The following is a 20,199-nucleotide window of genomic DNA, read 5'->3' on the forward strand; positions in this document are numbered from 1 at the left end:
AACAGTTCGATGTTGTTGTTGTTGTTGTTGTTGTTGTGGTCTTCAGTCCTGCGACTGGTTTGATGCAGCTCTCCATGCTACTCTATCCTGTGCAAGCTCCGTCATCTCCCAGTACTAAAGCAACCAACATCCTTCTGTATCTGTTTAGTGTATTCATCTCTTGGTCTCCCTCTACGATTTTTACCCTCCACGCTTCCCTCCAATGCTAAATTTTTGATCCCTTGATGCCTCAGAACATGTTCTACCAACCGATCCCTTCTTCTAGGCAAGTTGTGCCACAAACTTCTCTTCTCCCCAATCCTATCCAATACCTCCTCATTAGTTACGTGATCTACCCACCTAATCTTCAACATTCTTCTGTAGCACCACGTTTCGAAAGCTTCTATTTTCTTCTTGTCCAAACTATTTATCGTCCATGTTTCACTTCCATACTTGGCTACACTCCATACAAATACTTTCAGAAACGACTTCCTGAAACTTAAATCTATACTCGAAGTTAACAAATTTCTCTTCTTCAGAAACGCTTTCCTTACCATTGCCAGTCTACATTTTATATCCTCTCTACTTCGGCCACCATCAGTTATTTTGCTCCCCAAATAGCAAAACTCCTTTACTACTTTAAGTGTCTCATTTCCTAATCTAATTCGCTCAGCATCACCCGACTAAATTCGACTACATTCCATTATCCTCGTTTTGCTTTTGTTGATGTTCATCTTATATCCTCCTTTCAAGACACTGTCCATTCCGTTCAACTGCTCTTCCAAGTCCTTTGCTGTCTCTGACAGAATTACAATGTCATCGGCGAACCTCAAAGTTTTTATTTCTTCTCCATGGATTTTAATACCTACTCCGAATTTTTCTTTTGTTTCCTTTATTGCTTGCTCAATATACAGATTGAATAACATCGGGGAGAGGCTACAACCCTGTCTCACTCCCTTCCCAACCACTGCTTCCCTTTCATGCCCCTCGACTCTTATAACTGCCATCAGGTTTCTGTACAAATTGTAAATAGCCTTTCGCTCCCTGTATTTTACCCTTACCGCAGTCACCTTTAGAATTTGAAAGAGAGTATTCCAGTCAACATTATCAAAAGCTTTCTCTATGTCTACAAATGCTAGAAACGTAGGTTTGCCTTTCCTTAATCTTTCTTCTAAGATAAGTCGTAAGGTCAGTATTGCCTCACGTGCTCCAACATTTCTACTGAATCCAAACTGATCTTCCCCGAGGTCGGCTTCTACCAGTTTTTCCATTCGTCTGTAAAGATTTCGTGTTAGTATTTTGCAGCTGTGGCTTATTAAACAGATAGTTCGGTAATTTTCACATCTGTCAAAACCTGCTTTCTTTGGGATTGGAATTATTATATTCTTCTTGAAGTCTGAGGGTATTTCGCCTGTCTCGTACATCTTGCTCACCAGATGGTAGAGTTTTGTCAGGACTGACTCTTCCAAGGCCGTCAGTAGTTCAAATGGAATGTTGTCTACTCCTGGGGCATTGTTTCGACTCAGGTCTTTCAGTGCTCTGTCAAACTCTTCACGCAGTATCATATCTCCCATTTCATCCTCATCTACATCCTTTTCCATTTCCATAATATTGTCCTCAAGTACATCGCCCTTGTATAAACCCTCTATATACTCCTTCCACCTTTCTGCTTTCCCTTCTTTGCTTGGAACTGGGTTTCCATCTGAGCTCTTGATATTCATACAATTGGTTCTCTTTTCTCCAAACGTTTCTTTAATTTTCCTGTAGGCAGTGTCTATCTTACCGCTAGTGAAATAAGCCTCTACATCCTTACATTTGTCCTCCAGCCATGCCTGCTTGGCCATTTTGCACTTCCTGTCGATCTCATTTTTGAGACGTTTGTATTCCTTTTTGCCTGCTTCATTTACTGCATTTTTATATTTTCTCCTTTCATCAATTAAATTCAATATTTCTTCTGTTACCCAAGGATTTCTACTAGCCCTCGTCTTTTTACCTACTTGATCCTCTGCTGCCTTCACTACTTCATCCCTCAGAGCTACCCATTCTTCTTCTACTGTATTTCGTTCCCCCATTTCTGTCAATTGTTCCCTTATGCTCTCCCTGAAACTCTGTACAACCTCTGGTTTAGTCAGTTTATCCAGGTCCCATCTCCTTAAATTCTCACCTTTTTGCAGTTTCCTCAGTTTTATTCTACAGTTCATAACCAATGGATTGTGGTCAGAGTCCACATCTGCCCCTGGAAATGTATTGCAATTTAAAACCTGGTTCCTAAATCTCTGTCTTACCATTATATAATCTATCTGATACCTTCTAGTATCTCCAGGATTCTTCCATGTATACAACCTTCTTTTATGATTCTTGAACTAAGTGTTAACTATGATTAAGTTATGCTCTGTGCAAAATTCTACCAGACGGCTTCCTCCTTCATTTCTTACCCCCCAATCCATATTCACCTGCTATGTTTCCTTCTCTCCCTTTTCCTACTCTCGAATTCCAGTCACCCATGACTATTAAATTTTCGTCTCCCTTCACTACCTGAATAATTTCTTTTATAACAGTTCGATACATAGGGCTATTTCTGAGTTATTAGCACCGAAGTTAGCTAATCACGCCGTTACGCGCAAATTCATGCTGCCCGCTAGACCAGATACAATTGGTGACAGTTGTTCTAATAGCGTAGATTAGTGTTGGTTCAAATGGCTCTGAGCACTATGGGACTTAACTTCTGAGGCCATCAGTCCCCTAGACCTTAGAACTACTTAAACCTAACTAACCTAAGTACATCACACACACCCATGCCCGAGGCAGGATTCGAACCTGCGACCGTAGCGGTCGCGCAGTTCCAGACTGTAGCGCCTAGAACCGCTCGGCCACCCCGGTCGGCTTAGTGTTGGTCAACCTGGTCCCTACTATCTATTAGTGGACGGTTCGAGGTTTTGTGTTGGGTGATAGGCGATAGAGATTTTAAAGACGTCTTCGTTAGGTTTTCGTAAAATTTTGACCTGAAGCATATTAACACCTTTGGCGACACCGTCTCTGGCGGACAGTTAGAATTTCCGCGTACAACAGCGTGACTAGCTAACTTAAATACTAGTTAACTCGGAAACGGCACAACGTATCGACTTGTTTTCTAAACAGTTAATTCTCAGCAAAACCTACCCCCAAAACTCTCACAAGACTGTTCTGACCACTCTGTACATTTGAAGAAGGTGTGCCCCACAGCTTGTAAATATGTGAAGCACGTCGTCATTTACCGCCAAGAGATTCTGATAAAATTTCTTTGTTGAACAACCAGTTTCGGTTCACTGTCCATCGTCAGTTTATAAAAATATTTACAAATTCATGCATGGCAATAAAATTAATAGCGTCAAATAATAAAATCCATGAATTCAGTGACGACTTCATGGATTTTCTTATTTGGTGCCATTGATTTTACTGTCTGGTATGAAGTTGTTAATATCTATAGTCATTAATTGGAAAATGTATGTATGTGTGTGTGTGTGTGTGTGTGTGTGTGTGTGTGTGTGTGTGTGTGTGTGTGTGTGTGTGTGCGCGCGCGCATGTGTGTGCACAATAATGTGCGTGTGAGCACGATAATGTGGGTGTGCGTGTGCATGTGTGCGCACGAAATACAAGGCTTTTAAAAACAGTGGATACTTTAACTCCATGAAAAAACTGTAAAATGGTCCCATTAAATTGTAAGCGTCTTCACAATCAGTCTTCTTGAAGTTCTACTGATACAGTTCAACCCACATATTCGTTTCCTTCTGTGCATCCTCGTCTTCCATCAGCTGTCAGAACCACATCATATTACTTGTTCTTCTGCGTATCAGCTGGGAAACTTTTATCGCGTTCAGCAATGTACTGCCTATTTGATGTTATTTTGGCAGTGACGTGAAACCATGTCAACCATAATCTTGTGTATTTTCCATGATTGTAATGTTTTGGTAGTAGTGGAACAACAGGGGCATCAGTGCATTTTGTTAGTGCAGGTTGCCTACTTCAGAGGCAGGTATGTACTTGGGGGCAAACCTGTTGTTCTCCTTGGATTGACAGGTACTTAACCTATTGTTTTCCTGTGATTGACGGGTACATAACCTATTGTTCTCCTAAAAGGATCTTAACTTTTGATTGACAGGCACTTAACCTATTGTCCCCCCCCCTCCCCTCAGGAAACCTCCCTCCTTCCCTCACTGCTACGGGTACACTATCAGGTCTGAGTTATTGGAACAGCCCATCCCAATCTTATCAATGTGATTGACTGCTTAATTAAATTGATCAATTAATTAACCTAGCCCCCTCTGGTACACCTCCTCCCCTCACCTCAGGAGTTGGCAGGAAAAAGACTTAGTTGTTCGGTGATTTGGAGGGAATTCAGTTGCACTGTGTGGAATATTGGTAATTTGTGTAAGGTCTTATGGGATCAAACTGCTGAGGTGATCAGTCCCTAAGCTTACGCACTACTTGAGAGAACTTAGAGTAACATACATTAAGGAACACACACACACACACACACACACACACACACACACACACACACACACACACACACACACACACACACACACACCTGTGTAGACCGTGACAAGGGACCTCAGACCATGTGGCTACCCTGCACGGTGTGAACTATTGTTTAGACACTTTAGACAATATATAGAATGTTACTATTTAGGGCAATATATGGAATATAGTTTATTTATTTAGTTAAAGAATTCGTATGGAAATCGATTGCTATGTATGGAATATTGTTTAAACAATTTAGACAATGTGTGGAATATTGTTTATTTAAACAATTTAGGGAATTCAAGGCAGTGTGAGGAATTATGGAAACTGGTGGCACTTCGGTAAAGAGGAAGGATCTCATAACAGGAATTTGAAAGGTATATTGTTTATTTTTTAAAAAAATCAGATTGTGGGATTGGATTTCCCTTGCTCACCATTCTCTGCTGTTTGGAAATATGTAGGTCTTGTAACAAGTAATTACATGGGGTAAACATGTTGCATAACCTAATGTGCAGCACTCTACTCTGGGTGTCTTAACCTAATGTTCGGCCCTTTGTCAGCACTTAACTTATTGTTCTGTTAAGTGGTTTTCCATGTCACTCCGATTTTCTTAAACTATTGTACCGCCTTTGATACGAAATTAAGTAATTAGTTATGTCCTCCCACCAATTTCTGGTACACACTTCGAATTTCCTATGCTTTTGAACTCCGTTTCTCGCGCATTATTCTCACCCATCTCCTTAAACTATTGTACTGCGATTTACATAAAAATTCTGCGAATTAACCTAGTCTTCTGCACTTAACCTGTTGTTCAGCTCCATGTCACCCACTCAGTGCACACCCTCTTCTTAACTATTGTACCGTTAACACCACGTGGATATAAAAAATTTATGTAAATTAATTAAATCGATATTCTTCACTAGCATGGCATAGTGTTTTTTTTTAATTCACAGCATCCTATTGGTTGGCGAAATCGATGGAATATAGTTTAAACAAAAGATCGCTAATAAAAACACATCCCGCTGTCCCCTGTCCACTGGACTGCACAGGACACTACCATAAATGCTTCCCAGGAGTTGTGATGCACCGGCGGCCCCCACGAATTGACGACACAGCTGTAAGCTGCCGAACCACACATAGGTGTCAGTTCAGGTACTGCACGGATGAGGCGGTGGCATCCCTTTCATACTGGACACCCGAGAAATTCCTGTCAAAATACGTGATCACCTAGGCACCATTGCTGGCGCGATGGCACCGAGCTGTGGGTCTAGCGCTATAAAAATCTGTTCCAATGCTTCCCAGAATAGCACAGGGTGCACTGTTCCTAGTGATCCTAACAGGACATGCGAGTTGCATCTAGGCGTGCACCCTTACTTACCTGCCCAGCTCACACATCGCCGCAAAATGTTCATGTAGCGACCAGGATTTGTTTCGAAAATAGCTCAGAATAGCACCGATTGCATTCTTTTCAATGGTGCTAATGAGATATCACGAATTCCCTTCATGGAAATCATGACATCCTGCTGTCAACAAACGTCTCAGAAATATTAAACGACCTCACTGCTAAAAGCCTTCATCATGTCTGTGCACACTCACGAAAACACCATAAATCATAAAAGCATTTTGTTGTTTGGGTAGAGAGCACTGTCTAAGCACAGACTGGGGGGAAATCAGAACAATTATGCAAACAGAATTCGAAGCACTTTCTTACAGAAGAGAAAAATTGCGGGAATTTTTGGCATCCTACAGCTACTGGTCTAGAGATGTCCTAAAGCCACAGTGGCGGATGAGTGACGGCTTCCCCACCAGATATGGGTGGTCTGCTTCAGCTTGTCTTTGAGCACTTGCTGTCTCAAAACTTTCCGTAGATATGATGCCTCCATCTTGTTCGAAACAGTTTGTAGCCACAACCAACACTAAGGACGTCTTGTGAATAAATGAAGCATTCTGATTGGATTGGATCTTACTGAATTTGCGAGGGGCCGGGGCTAGCAGTGTATTTAACACTAAATTCTTCTAGAATCTTCATATGGAAATGATGCTGTAAGCCCCCGCCTTTTCCAACTCCGACTTTTGCTGTTGCGCATGGATTAAGAAGAAATGCGAACTGCCTGTAATCGACCCTGCAAGTGGAGTAGAAAAGAGTTTGGCACCTGCAATAATTTAATTGGATAGAAATTAATTAGATAAAGGAAAGTTTCATTAACGTAGTGAGTAATGGAAGGGTTGTTCTACCGATTAACAGAATGTAAGTTCTGTCCAAAATAACAATTTGATTTATTATGACTAAACTCAAAATAATAAACAAAAACACATGAAACATTTACAATACGTCAAATCAGATACTCAAATAAATGCTGTGAGGGTGAAGTTGTCCGTAAACTAGCTTGTGACATTTATGACCAAGTGGTATGTGGAGCCAATTCCTTGCAACTCAAATCTTAAGAGAAACACCCAGCCAACCCAACATTAATTGCTGCTACAGTAGTGAGAACTCAGGCAATGAACATCCAAGACAGAACAAAGTTAGAAAAAGACGAACAGGCGCGCTCTGCTGAGCTCTGATTATCACAGAGCAAATTCCCTAATCTGCCGGTGCTGCTGACATACATTACCAAGCTGTCTTCTTAACTTTAAGGATACGATCTGGCGTACCGGAAGCGATGGCTGGTTGCTTCGACGTCCCATCGTGGTGATGATAATGTCGCGAGTATAGCCCGAAACAAATTATCCTTGTCTGGTTGTTCCAGACTAAGGACTTCCTATCAATACAAATGCGCCTCTTAGGGAGACGAAGAAGGTTCGCCACACAATCACTGACGGTACAGTGATTGATTTTAACAAGCGAAGTCACACAGTAACTCGAATACAGTCAACTTTAGCCATAACTGCTCAAGACGGACAACATAGGCCGCTTGTACGCAGAACGCTCAATTGCCAACTGTACTCGGAAAGTTACGTTGAAGTCGAAACTTCAGAAACTTCGTCAAACAGTTACAATTGAATGAAAGTATATTAGACAACCAACGGAAGGCAGACTGTCCAGAGCAGCGAGAGCTCAGTCTTGTAATCTACCCCGACCGAAAGGCGAGAGCCGACTACCTCAAGAGCACCCGTACAAACCGAACACAGAACATTCCCGCCCTCACGACAGTGGCCATGGTTAAACATTCCAATCAGCAACTCGAAAACCGGCGGAAAATTCCACCCTATTGCCGAAGCACTAATATTCCACCAATGGAGATTCTTGGCGCCAATTTCTGCGCCGATTTTGCTACGTCACGGAGATGTGCCCTGAGCAAGCCAATCACAGTTACGATTTTGCAGAAAACGCGGGAATTTGCGCGCCAAGGCTGCTTGGGAACACAAGTCATTCCCACGCCTCGCTGGTAGCCCGCCAGAAAGTGTTTTCACTAAGTTTCTGCGAAGTAATGGAATCTCTGGCCCAGCCGCTCCTTCATGCCCCTGTGGGCGTGTCGCTCCCGCTGTTATGACAATGTCGGCGTCTGGAAAGCATCCACTCGACTCCCTTACACCCGTCGGCTTAACCCTTTCAAGCTCAGCAGAACCCGCCTGTCACTGGACTACCCGGGTGACGAGAGATGCTGCGTGGGAAGTCCGCGTTTGAAGGAATAGCAACTTTTCAACGCATGCAATTAGAAAGGAAAATCGAATTACTCAGAGCAAGATAGAAATATGAGAGGGGGCTCATGCCACCTCTCAAATTTACCCTTCAAATTACTGATTCTGCTGGTATGGGAGCACTGTCCGCCTTTTTTCTTTCTTTCTGAAGACAAGACTTTCAGTGGAAAAACTATTTGTGCAGATTACTAAATTGCAGTGACAATTAAACCCTGCAAAGTGGCCTACAGATCGTCAAATATGGAAAGGCACTTACTCAATTACACTGTTCTGCTACAGAGGACAGAAGATTGAATAACAGAGTATGAAACTGATCTCCAACCCGACAATGTATCACAGCATATCGTGTCGATGTAGTAAACATACAATTCGTATCTAGTGCCGTACAAAATCGCCCCTTTTGCATCATGCATATAGCTATCGACTACAATCCACTCATACATATACCGTGAAGGCAGACAGCATAAGCACATGCACCATAGGTACTCTCCTAGGTGCACTAGATATTTCCTGCGACACGTGACCAGAGCATACTCAGTGGACCGAAGTCACTCTCAGAACTGTTGTACAAAGGCTGGGTCCCGACCTCCTTGCTTGCTTGTGAGGTGGAGCATGCTGTAAACCACTGAGTAACTAGAAACTTATCCTGTCTGCAAAGACATTTATGTGAAAACTGGAAAAAAGATAGTGGAAAATGATATTTCCACTTGTGAATACCGATGTCAGTGATGTAACAGATTCCAAATCATTCCTATAATTTACAAAGTCAACTAAGGTGTTTCTCATGTCTAGAGAACCAGCAAATGTGTCTTCCACCTGTCTTTCGCCTGCTAGATGCACACACCATAATCGATGTTCTCTCAACTAAATAAAGGCGCGAAATGTGCAGAAGCAGTCAGCCAGACAATTTACATAGGAGGGAATAGTGGTCCAGTGCAAACCCACGTCCATATTGAATCTTCTGAAATTTTCACGCGATCATGAAAGCTGTCCAACATATACTAAGTATTAGTTCGCTTTTCGGCCGTCTAGAGGACGACACAGTTAAGTCAGCTACATTCCTAGATCCCAACAGGCCTCTCCATTTTGACAGCTCCTGCCGATATGTGAATCATTCCCGCCACATTTCACCAGCGCTGCACTCCAAGCGCACACATACCGAATCGTCCTAAGAAAACCGGCCACATATATATTTTATCCCTGTACTTTCAATTAAATATTACGATTGCAGTCTCAATTGGACGAAATTCAACAATAAGCAAAGTATCGGAAATACACCCTGCTAACGGCTGTGGCTCTGGAAATAGAAATATCTGTACCATTCTTATGACTTAACATACTCTTCCCTTTGCTGTCACAGTATTCCATATCAAACCCATACCTTCCTTACGACTGGACATAGTCGTTTCCTTTGCACATGTCGGAACACAAACACATACTTTACAAAGCTAATGCTCAAGGTGAACCTATCACGTATCCCGTACTACTAAGTATAATACTTGGCAAATTACTGATTTCCTCCGGTACGAAATAATACTGACCTAAAATCAGTGAGGAGTGGACATGTCTCATAAGTTTTTCTTATGAGTGGGACCAATGTGTCTTAGGAAGAGAGGTGCAATAGTCTTACAAACCGCCAGATGTTAAAAAAACACAACCAAATTACTATCACAAGCGGTCTTGATTCTACAGGTGCTTACAAGTATCCATATTAAAAGCTATACTGGATTTATAAATTGAGGTATGGCATTACATCTGAGTGCAGTGGCTTTTTCCAGACAAATACTGTGACAACGAATATAGACAGTGATCGCAGGAGTGTCTATTATTAGACCAGCAGTGCGGTTACACATCGCCGATGCTGCAAACTCGTAATAAAATTACCGAATTTAGAAAGTGACTCGGCTAAGGAACGTTGGAGCAAACGGGGATTTTCGAGTCCCCCATTCCGCCGCTACATATTTCTCCAGTTTTGTAACTCATTCTGTCTCGATTCCACATCAGAGATTTGGTGATATATGGACTGGGTTACAGGTGATGGTTGATTGAGAAGGATCACAAACAGTAGATGGTGTGGTGATTGAGGTAGTAACAAATGTACACTAGCTTTTCAGATCTCTAGTGTTGCTGTCTGGGATTTGGGATCAAGTCTTTCCATTCAACCACATACCTGCATTGGACCCTATGGAGAAGTCCTTTAATGATTACAGCCACTAGTGAATCATATTTCTGGCACACTCATATCTTGAAAAGAGTCACCTTTTTTTCGAACCTATCAGCCACAGTAAAATTTTAGATAGTCCCTATGCCTCTTGCAACTACCGCCATTTCTGCAGTTCTGCGCATGTTCTGATTTCCCCCCGCCTGTGCTTAGACAGTGGTCTCTTTCTAAACAACAAGAATTCTTTTATGATTACACTGAGTGTGCACAGACATGAAGAAGTCTTTTAGTGGTGAGAACGTTTAATATTTCTGAAACGTGTATTGACAGCATTGTGTCACGATTTCCAGGAAGGGAATATGTGATGTCTCGTTGGGACCATTGGGAAGAATGCAATTGGTGTAATTCTGGTCTATTTTCGAAACAGGGTCCTGGTCACTGCACGAACACTTCCTGCGATGCGTCAGTCACACTGGGCATGTTAGCATGGGTCCATGGCTAGATGCAGCTCGCTTGTCCTGTTAAGATCGCTAGGTGCACCCTGTGCTATTCTGGGAAGCATTGGAACAGATTTTTATAGCGCTGGACCCACAACTCTGCGTCAATGTGCCAGCAATGGTGCCTAGGTGAACACGTATTTTGACAGGAATTTCACGGGTGTCAAGTTTGAAAGGGTTGCCACCGCCTCATCTTGCAGTACCTGAACCGACACCTATGTGTGGTTCAGCAGCTTACAGCTGTGTCGTCAATTCGTGGGGGCCGCCGGTGCATCACAACTCCTGGGAAGCATTTATGGTAGTGTCCTGTGCAGTCCAGTGGACAGGGGACAGCGGGATGTGTTTTTATTAGCGATCTTTTGTTTAAACTATATTCCATCGATTTCACCAACCAATAGGATGCTGTGAATTTAAAAAAAAAACACTATGCCATGCAAGTGAAGAATATCGATTTAATTAATTTACATAAATTTTTTATATCCACGTGGTGTTAACGGTACAATAGTTAAGGAGGGGGTGTGTGTGAGTGGGTGACATGGAGCTGAACAACAGGTTAAGTGGAGAAGCTGAGGTTAATTTGCGTAATTTTTATGTAAAACGCAGTACAACAGTTTAAGGAGGTGGTTGACAAAGAACAATGCGCCAGAAATGGGGTTCAAAAGCATGTGAAATTCGAAGTGTGTACCAGTAATTGGTGGAAGGACATAACTAATTACTTAATTTCGTATCAAAGGCGGTACAATAGTTTAAGGAAATAGGAGTGACATGGAAAACCACTTAACAGAACAATAGGTTAAGTGCTGACAAAGAGCCGAACATTAGGTTAAGACACCCAGAGTAGAGTGCTGAACATTAGGTTATGCAGCTTGTTTGCCCCATGGAATTACTTCTTACAAGACCTACATTTTTCCAAACAACAGAGAATGATGAGCAAGAGAATTCCAACTCCACAATCTGATTTTTTTTTATAAATAAACAATACACCCTTCAATTTCCTGTTGTGAGATCCTTCCTCTCCACCATAGGGTCACCAATTTCCATATTATACATAACTGCCTTGTATTCCCTAAATTGTTTAAGTAAAAAATATTCCACAGATAGTCTAAATTGTTTAAACAATACTCCATACACATCAATCGATTTCTGGACAAATTCTTGAACTAAATAAATAAACTATATTCCTTACATTGCCATAAATAATTAAATAATATTCTATACATTGTCTAAAGTGTTTAAACAATATTCCACATACTGCAACCAAATTCCCTCCAAATGACCGATCAACTGAGTCTTTTTCCTGCCAATTTACAGTGGGGGGGGGGGAAGGTGGGAGGGGAGGGGATTTACCAGAGGAGGAGAAGTTAATTAATTGATAAATTTAATTAAGCAGTCAATCAAATTGATAAGATTGGGATGGGCTATTCCAATAACTCAGACCTGAAAGTGTATCTGTAGCAGTGAGGGCGGTAGGTTTGCTGAGGGGAGGGGTGGAACATTATGTTAAGTGCCTGTCAGTCAAAGGGAAGGATCCTTTTGCATAACAATAAGTTAAGTACCTGTCAGTCAAAGGACAGCAATAGGTTTGCCCCTGAGTGCATACCTTCCCCTGATGTAGGCAACCCACACTAACAAAATGCGCTGATGCCTGTGTTGTTCGTCTACTTCTGGTCTATAACTTCGGTCTGCAGGTGGCGATTAATTTACCAGTTTATACTGAGTCACCTTTATATGTTCTTGGACTGCGCTTAAGCTTATTATATCGTCCCAAGCAGTAAGGGAGTGTGTAGTAAAATCGTAGCAAAGCTTTTAAAGAATGTAAGCGAACCACTCACGACTTGATCATTTTCTCGCTCTTTCCATTATGCAGAAATACTTCTTCAGAAATCTAAAACTGATAATTGTAAACACTGCGCATACGGATTACAGTAGCTCAAGTTAATTGCTAAAGCTGAGCATACTAACGTAAACAAGTTGTATATTCCCGTCCATGGCTTGTTACATCCGATGAGATGTATCATCAGCGTTTACTTGACTTTTAAATGAGCTTTGCTAGCAATACTCTAATGTCAACTATTTGTTAGGATATTAATGTGCACTTCAAGAGCAGTAACACAGGTAATCGACATGAGAGAGCCAACTGCGATGTGTTATTAGCAATGGGATTTAAGGACGACGAATGTTAATGTTCATTAATGCGCAGATAACATAACTTTTGTTGTAACAGGTAGATCAGTAACTCTAAAATAAACAGTGATGTAAAAGAGAACAAAAACTAAATTTTATATTATTATATTATTGAAATATTTTTCAAAAAATTATCGAAATTTCTGTTTCCTCCATCGCCATAAAATCTACCACGTCTTCTAGCTCTGGAAACTTTATGAGGAGCATTGAATGTTTCTTCTTGCCTCAAGAAATTTGCAGCCATCTCATTACTGGTGTTAAACAATATTAGATCAGAGGTAAAGAATTGCTACTTAGCTGTCGGTTTCACTGTTACATTACATCGTCATCAGGCCCATTGACAAAAGTAGATCGGATAAAATATAATTGCGTGTAGTCATTGTGGAAGCCACATAGGATAGCCAGTGTCCGCTTACCTGTGATGTAAACGAAGTGATCGCTTTGTGTATCTGCCGAAATTATCACGTTGTTTACTAGAGATGTGCGGAGAACAGACAGTTGGTTGAATCTGGCGAGCCAGCGGGCAGCTCCAGGAGCCCACTGCATCTAGTCTGCCAGCATAAAATAAATTGTCAGTTTAAACAGGGAGGTAGAATGATAACTCCAATGACGTTAAGGAAGAAAGAAGTAAAGAGTTTAAGGTCCCATTAACTGTGTTTTTTAGAGACGGTAAACAAATTCGGATTGGTTCCTTTTGAAGGAACCACTCCGGCATTCGCCTTACCCGGTTGAGGAATAAAAAGAAAAGGTGAATCATGATTGCTAGACGGGAATGTGAACCCCAAGCCTCTTGAATATGAGTTCCTCTCGCTGTCCATCTCGCTCCTTCCAGTCAATTTGATGATTTTCATCGTGACATCTACAGTAAAACTGTTCCTGGCGACTGTGTTATTCGTTGTAATAGAAATTTTTCATTAACACACTGATAACAGTTGTACACGTTAAACAGTCGTTCCCTGGAGAAAAAGGCATCATCCGTAAAAAACATGAAACGTGAAAAATTCACATTGTTGGGATGCTGACAATAATCTCCTAGCGCCCAGACACAAACAGTTACTTGCCTTCGAAAATCTCAATACGAGATTTTTGTACATGATATGGCTGCAGGCAGTTTTTAATGAAAACATCCTAAAAATTAATATTTCCTAGTTCTGAAGCTCGTTCTCTGATATTTGTTGAATGGTTGATTAGAAACGTTACGGTTCACAAATGAGTCATGCGGTCTTCTGTTTGATGCAGTCCGCTACGAATTCCTCTCCGCCAACTTCTTCATGTCAGAATAAAATTTTCCCCCTACGTCGTCAATTATTTGCTGAGTGTGTTCCAGTCTCTGTCTTCCCCTACTGTTTTTAGCCTCTTCATTACTCTCTAGTACCATGGAGGCTATTCTCTGATGCCGTAACAAATGTCCAGTCAACCTGTCCCTTCATCTTGTCAGTGTTGTTCCAGATGTTCCTTTCTTCGTCGATTTTGCGGAGAACCGCCTCACTACTTGTTTTATCAGTCCATGTAATTTTGATCATTCTTCTGTAGTACCACATATCTAACACTTCGATTCCCTTCTGTTCAAGTTTTCCCACTCTCCATGTTTGACTATTACACAATGCTACATTCTCAGAAATTTCGCCGGCCGGAGTGGCCGTGCGGTTCTAGGCGCTACAGTCTGGAACCGAGCGACCGCTACGGTCGCAGGTTCGAATCCTGCCTCGGTCATGGATGTGTGTGATGTCCTTAGGTTAGTTAGGTTTAATTAGTTCTAAGTTCTAGGCGACTGATGACCTCAGAAGTTAAGTCGCATAGTGCTCAGAGCCATTTGAACCATCAGAAATTTCTTCCTCAAATTAAGGCCTATGTGTGCTACCAGTAGACTTCTCTTGGCCACCAATGACCACTTTCCCTGTGCTAATCAGCCTTTTATGCCCTCTTTGCTTCCAAGGTAGCAGAAATCCTCGTCTTCGCCTACTTTGTGACCACCAAATTTGATGTTAAGTTTCTGGCTGTCCAAATTTCTACTACGTCTCATTACTTTTTCTCTTTTTGCGGTTTATTCTTAATCCATATTCAATAATCATTAGACTGTTCATCATTAGACTGTTCATTCCATTCAACATGCTCCGTAATTCTTCTTCACTTCCGCTGAGTATAGGAATGCCATCAGCGAATATTATTGACATCCTTTCACCATGAATTTTAATCCTACTCTTGAACCTTTCTTTTATTTCCGCCGCTGCGTCGTCCATGAATAGATTGAACAATAGGGGTGAAAGACTACATCCTGTCTTACACCTTTTTGAATCCGAGCACTTCGTTCCTGTTCACTCCTGGCACTTTTACATTTTGCATGTTACCCGCTTTTTCCTATAGCTGAACCCAATTTCTCTCAGAATTTCGAACGTCTTGCGTCCGTTTACATTGTCGAACGCTTTTTCAAGGTCGACAGATCCTATGAACGTGTCTGGATTTTTCTCCAGTCTTGCTTCCATTATCAAGCACAGCGTCAGAACTGCCTCTCTGTTGCCTTTACCTTTCCTAAAGTCGAACTGATCGTCATCTGACAGATCCTCACGTTTCTTTCCCAGTCTTCTGTATATTACTCTTGTCAGCAACTTGGATGCAAGAGCTGCTAAGCTGATTGTGTGACAGTTTTCGCACTTCTCTGCCCTTGTTGTTTTCGGAATTGTGTGGGTGATATCTTTCCGAGAGCTCGATCGTACATCGCCAGTCGTACAGGTTCTATACACCAACTTGAATAATCGTTTCGTTGCCATTTCCCGTAATGATTTTAGAAATTCCGATGTAATGTTTCCTATCCCTTCTGCCTTATTTGATCTAAGCCTTCTAGAGCTACTTTAAATTGTGCTCTAGTATTGGATCCCTTATGTCATCCACATTTTCAGTTTATTGTTGTATCGAGTCATCAAATAAGTCCTCGCCCTGATTGATGCCTTCAGTTTGCTCTTTCGAGCTATTTGCGCTCTCCTCTATGTTTAAACAGTCGAATTCCATAGCAGCCAAGTCAGAGAAAACCGCATCAATAAACGCATCCAACCCGCTCCTCTTTACTGGAAGAAACTTACGCTCTAATACCTGATTAGGTTTCCTTTTATGGAGTCATCTAGAAGACAGATTTCAGATGATGAACCTAAATAGTACCTTTCACTGGACGTTGGACTCTCCTGTACTTACCTGCTTAGAAGAAGAAATGTGAGGCAATTATAATCTTTAAAAATTCTGTAATTTTATTTAAATTGATTGAATCCATATGCAATGATAGTTGAAAATTCTGCCAGAACCAGAACTCGAACCTGGATTCCTGGTTTCGTATTACCTTTAGGCTACCCAGGCGCGTCGTTTGATCAGACCCAGATTCTAAGTGTCGCTGATCGCTTCGTGCTATTTGCCGAACGCCTTTATACCGATATTCTTCCATCACCTGAGCACCTGTGCAAAGGAGATAGATTTTAGCTCTCAAAACGATAGATTCTAATTCTGAAAGCGAATATCTTGCCGTGCCATGGTCTTTAGATGAAAACTGTAGGAATAATAATGGCACAGAATCATCAAGATGTTCTGTATAAATCATCTTGTGAGTGTTGCAGTTCTTCTTATTTCCGTCCTTGCTAAGAAAATCGGAGAGGAATTCCGCGTTTTGCAAGACACCTTTTGTAGTTTTCTTTTCAGCCAGCTATGTTTCAGCACTTTTTTGTGCTATGCCCAATGGGTTCGTTTATTTTCGTTCTACTGGATATTTATGCTAGTAGTTTGAGGTCTACTGTGAAATATACAGCTTGTCATCTGGAGACAATAAAACGTTTTTTGTTATAAAAGCTTTGTTATAAACGTTTTGCTCTTTGCAGGTGACAAGCTGTAGATTTCGTAGTATAAAACGACAAACGAACCCATTGAGCATGGCACAGAAATTGCTGAAACATATCCGGGTGACACGGGGTCCGGGGTTCGATTCCCGGCGGGGTCAGCGGTTTTCACCTGCCTCAAGATGATTGGGTGTTTGTGTTGTCCTCATCATTTCATCATGATACAGAAAGTGGCGCGATTGGACTGAGCGAAGGTTCGGAATTTGTACGGGCGCTGATAAACGCGCAGTTGAGTGCCCCACATACCAAACATCATCATCACATCATCATCATCAACATCATCATATCTGGGTGAAAAGAGAACTACATAGATGTCTTACGTAAGACGGAATTACTGTCCAGTGTTCTCTATTGTTGCGTCTACGACTGTATGAGGCTGCAGCTCCAAATTACTCGTTCTTATGTGTATATACAATTTTGCTTGCAAACGTGTGAATTAACGTCTATTGAAAAAAAGTTTTCTACGGTACTAACAGATTTAAATGAGTATTTGTGATCGGTTTTGTTTGAAAAATATATTACGCCATGACTTTGAAATTATTCCACCTTTGAATTATTCTCCCATATTCCGTATTTACCACTTTGGTGTCAAATGAAAGTTTTCTCATGATGACTTAAGTATTGAGTTAAGTGTGGAAAGAGGCATCTCTCGCATCTTTGTCTCGGGTGAACTGATTCTTTTTTGAAATACGTGTGGTAAATAAACTGGCGAACTGAATTAGCAGTGCATCTTTCTTTGTACACGGCATTTTACTGTCTCGTGACACTTATTTATAGCTAGTCAAGGAAGTAGTAAGACACTAATAAATCGAATGGTACTTACGAACTCCACAATATTTTCGATCTCGATTGTATTGGCGATTGCCCAGGTTATTACTTTCCAAATTTCATACGCACGTACTATAGTCCAAAGAAAAGCATAGGTACAAACCTTAAGACGAACTGGGTAAAAATTCGAACCTCTGGATTGCTATTTCGAAAACGTAAGCACAAGTCGAGACGTGTCCTGCAGTGGTTAGGACACGGAATTCGTAATGGGAAGAACGACGACTCACATTCCCGTCCGATCACAGTAATTTAAGTTTTCATGGTTACCCTAAATCACCTCAAGCTAGCGGTGGAATAATTCTGCCAAAAAAGATCACGGCCGATTTTCTCACCAATCTTTTCCGGCTTCGTGACTTGCTTGTCGTCGCACTGATGTTCAGCAGACGTCAAACCCTAACGTTTCTGATATTGTGTGACTGTGGGGTCAATCCAAAAATATGTTAAATCATTATTTTGCGCTAGTGTGAACAATAACAGTTAATTTTCATTGTTCTATAACACAAAATTGTTGAGGCTTTCGTGGCCACTTGTTGACAAACTGCCTATTGGCTTCTGTCTCGGGTTCTTCGGCCGACGTTCATCTAATGATTTTTCTGACGTTTCGCCAGCACGAGTGGCTGGCATTGTCAAAGCTTCACCCTCCATTGCCGGTGGTGAACTGGAGCCGAGCTCGCGGGCGCAGACTGTATGTACCTGGCGCGCCAACGTCCGAGGGCTTCTCCGCGGTCATTTCCGGTGCGGTTCTCCTCTTGCTACCTGCGACGGTCGTTCGCTGCAGTACGGGAAGCCAGGATCCGTTGACCTTAAGGCTTTCCTCTTTCTTGTTCAAACTGTTCGCGTGTTTTTGTATTTCTACAGCTTCTCTGAACAAGCGCGTGTGATAGTGGTTCTCTACAGCCAGAACTACCGTGTCGGCGAATTTCATTACGTGGTCGGTCTCATTCAGTGCGTGTTCTGCCACGGCCGATTTCTCCACCTGCCCCAACCTGCAATGTCGCTTATGCTCCTTGATCCTGGTGTTAATGGATCGTCCAGTCATCCCGACATAAACTTTTCCGCATGTGCATGGTATGCGGTATATTCCCGACATTGAAAGTGGGTCTCTTTTCTCCTTCGCCGATCTAAGACACTCTTTGATCTTCCTTGTCGGTTTGAAGATCGTCTTTACGCCATGTTTGCGCAATATACGGCCGATTCTGTCCGTCACTCTGGGAATGTATGGCAGAAAGGCCGTACCCGACATTTCTTTTTCTGGTTCCTTACTTCGCCGAGTGTTTGGCTCAGTTACACTTCTAATATAATTTGTGGAGTACCCATTGCTCCTCAGGACTGTTTCCAGGTGTTTCATTTCTCGTTTGAGGTGTTGCGGCTCACATATTCGTCCTGCTCTCGTTACGAGCGTACTAATCATGCCCCTTTTCTGGCTCGAGTGGTGGTTTGACAGTTTGTGCAGGTATCGGTCCGTGTGAGTCGGTTTTCGATACACGCTGGGACACAGCGTGTATCGAAAACCGACTCACACGGACCGATACCTGCACAAACTGTCAAACCACCACCCGAGCCAGAAAAGGGGCATGATTAGTACGCTCGTAACGAGAGCAGGACGAATATGTGAGCCGCAACACCTCAAACGAGAAATGAAACACCTGGAAACAGTCCTGAGGAGCAATGGGTACTCCACAAATTATATTAGAAGTGTAACTGAGCCAAACACTCGGCGAAGTAAGGAACCAGAAAAAGAAATGTCGGGTACGGCCTTTCTGCCATACATTCCCAGAGTGACGGACAGAATCGGCCGTATATTGCGCAAACATGGCGTAAAGACGATCTTCAAACCGACAAGGAAGATCAAAGAGTGTCTTAGATCGGCGAAGGAGAAAAGAGACCCACTTTCAATGTCGGGAATATACCGCATACCATGCACATGCGGAAAAGTTTATGTCGGGATGACTGGACGATCCATTAACACCAGGGTCAAGGAGCATAAGCGACATTGCAGGTTGGGGCAGGTGGAGAAATCGGCCGTGGCAGAACACGCACTGAATGAGACCGACCACGTAATGAAATTCGCCGACACGGTAGTTCTGGCTGTAGAGAACCACTATCACACGCGCTTGTTCAGAGAAGCTGTAGAAATACAAAAACACGCGAACAGTTTGAACAAGAAAGAGGAAAGCCTTAAGGTCAACGGATCCTGGCTTCCCGTACTGCAGCGAACGACCGTCGCAGGTAGCAAGAGGAGAACCGCACCGGAAATGACCGCGGAGAAGCCCTCGGACGTTGGCGCGCCAGGTACATACAGTCTGCGCCCGCGAGCTCGGCTCCAGTTCACCACCGGCAATGGAGGGTGAAGCTTTGACAATGCCAGCCACTCGTGCTGGCGAAACGTCAGAAAAATCATTAGATGAACGTCGGCCGAAGAACCCGAGACAGAAGCCAATAGGCAGTTTGTTCTATAACAGTTAATTTTCATTTTCTAGACGTCTGAATCTAAATGCATCCTCTTGAGATGCTTTATTCTAGCTCCAAA

General features: G+C 42.3%; 1 protein-coding gene across 2 annotated transcripts in view; it reads left to right on the top strand.

The window, feature by feature from the left end:
• The window catches only part of LOC126252757 (liprin-beta-1), a 1,040,988-nt gene that overhangs the window by 702,618 nt on the left and 318,171 nt on the right, over positions 1–20,199 (top strand). The gene's annotated exons all lie outside the window — the stretch shown is intronic.

The sequence above is a fragment of the Schistocerca nitens genome, chromosome 4, assembly GCF_023898315.1.
Source record: "Schistocerca nitens isolate TAMUIC-IGC-003100 chromosome 4, iqSchNite1.1, whole genome shotgun sequence".
Classification (NCBI taxonomy): Eukaryota; Metazoa; Arthropoda; class Insecta; order Orthoptera; family Acrididae; genus Schistocerca; species Schistocerca nitens.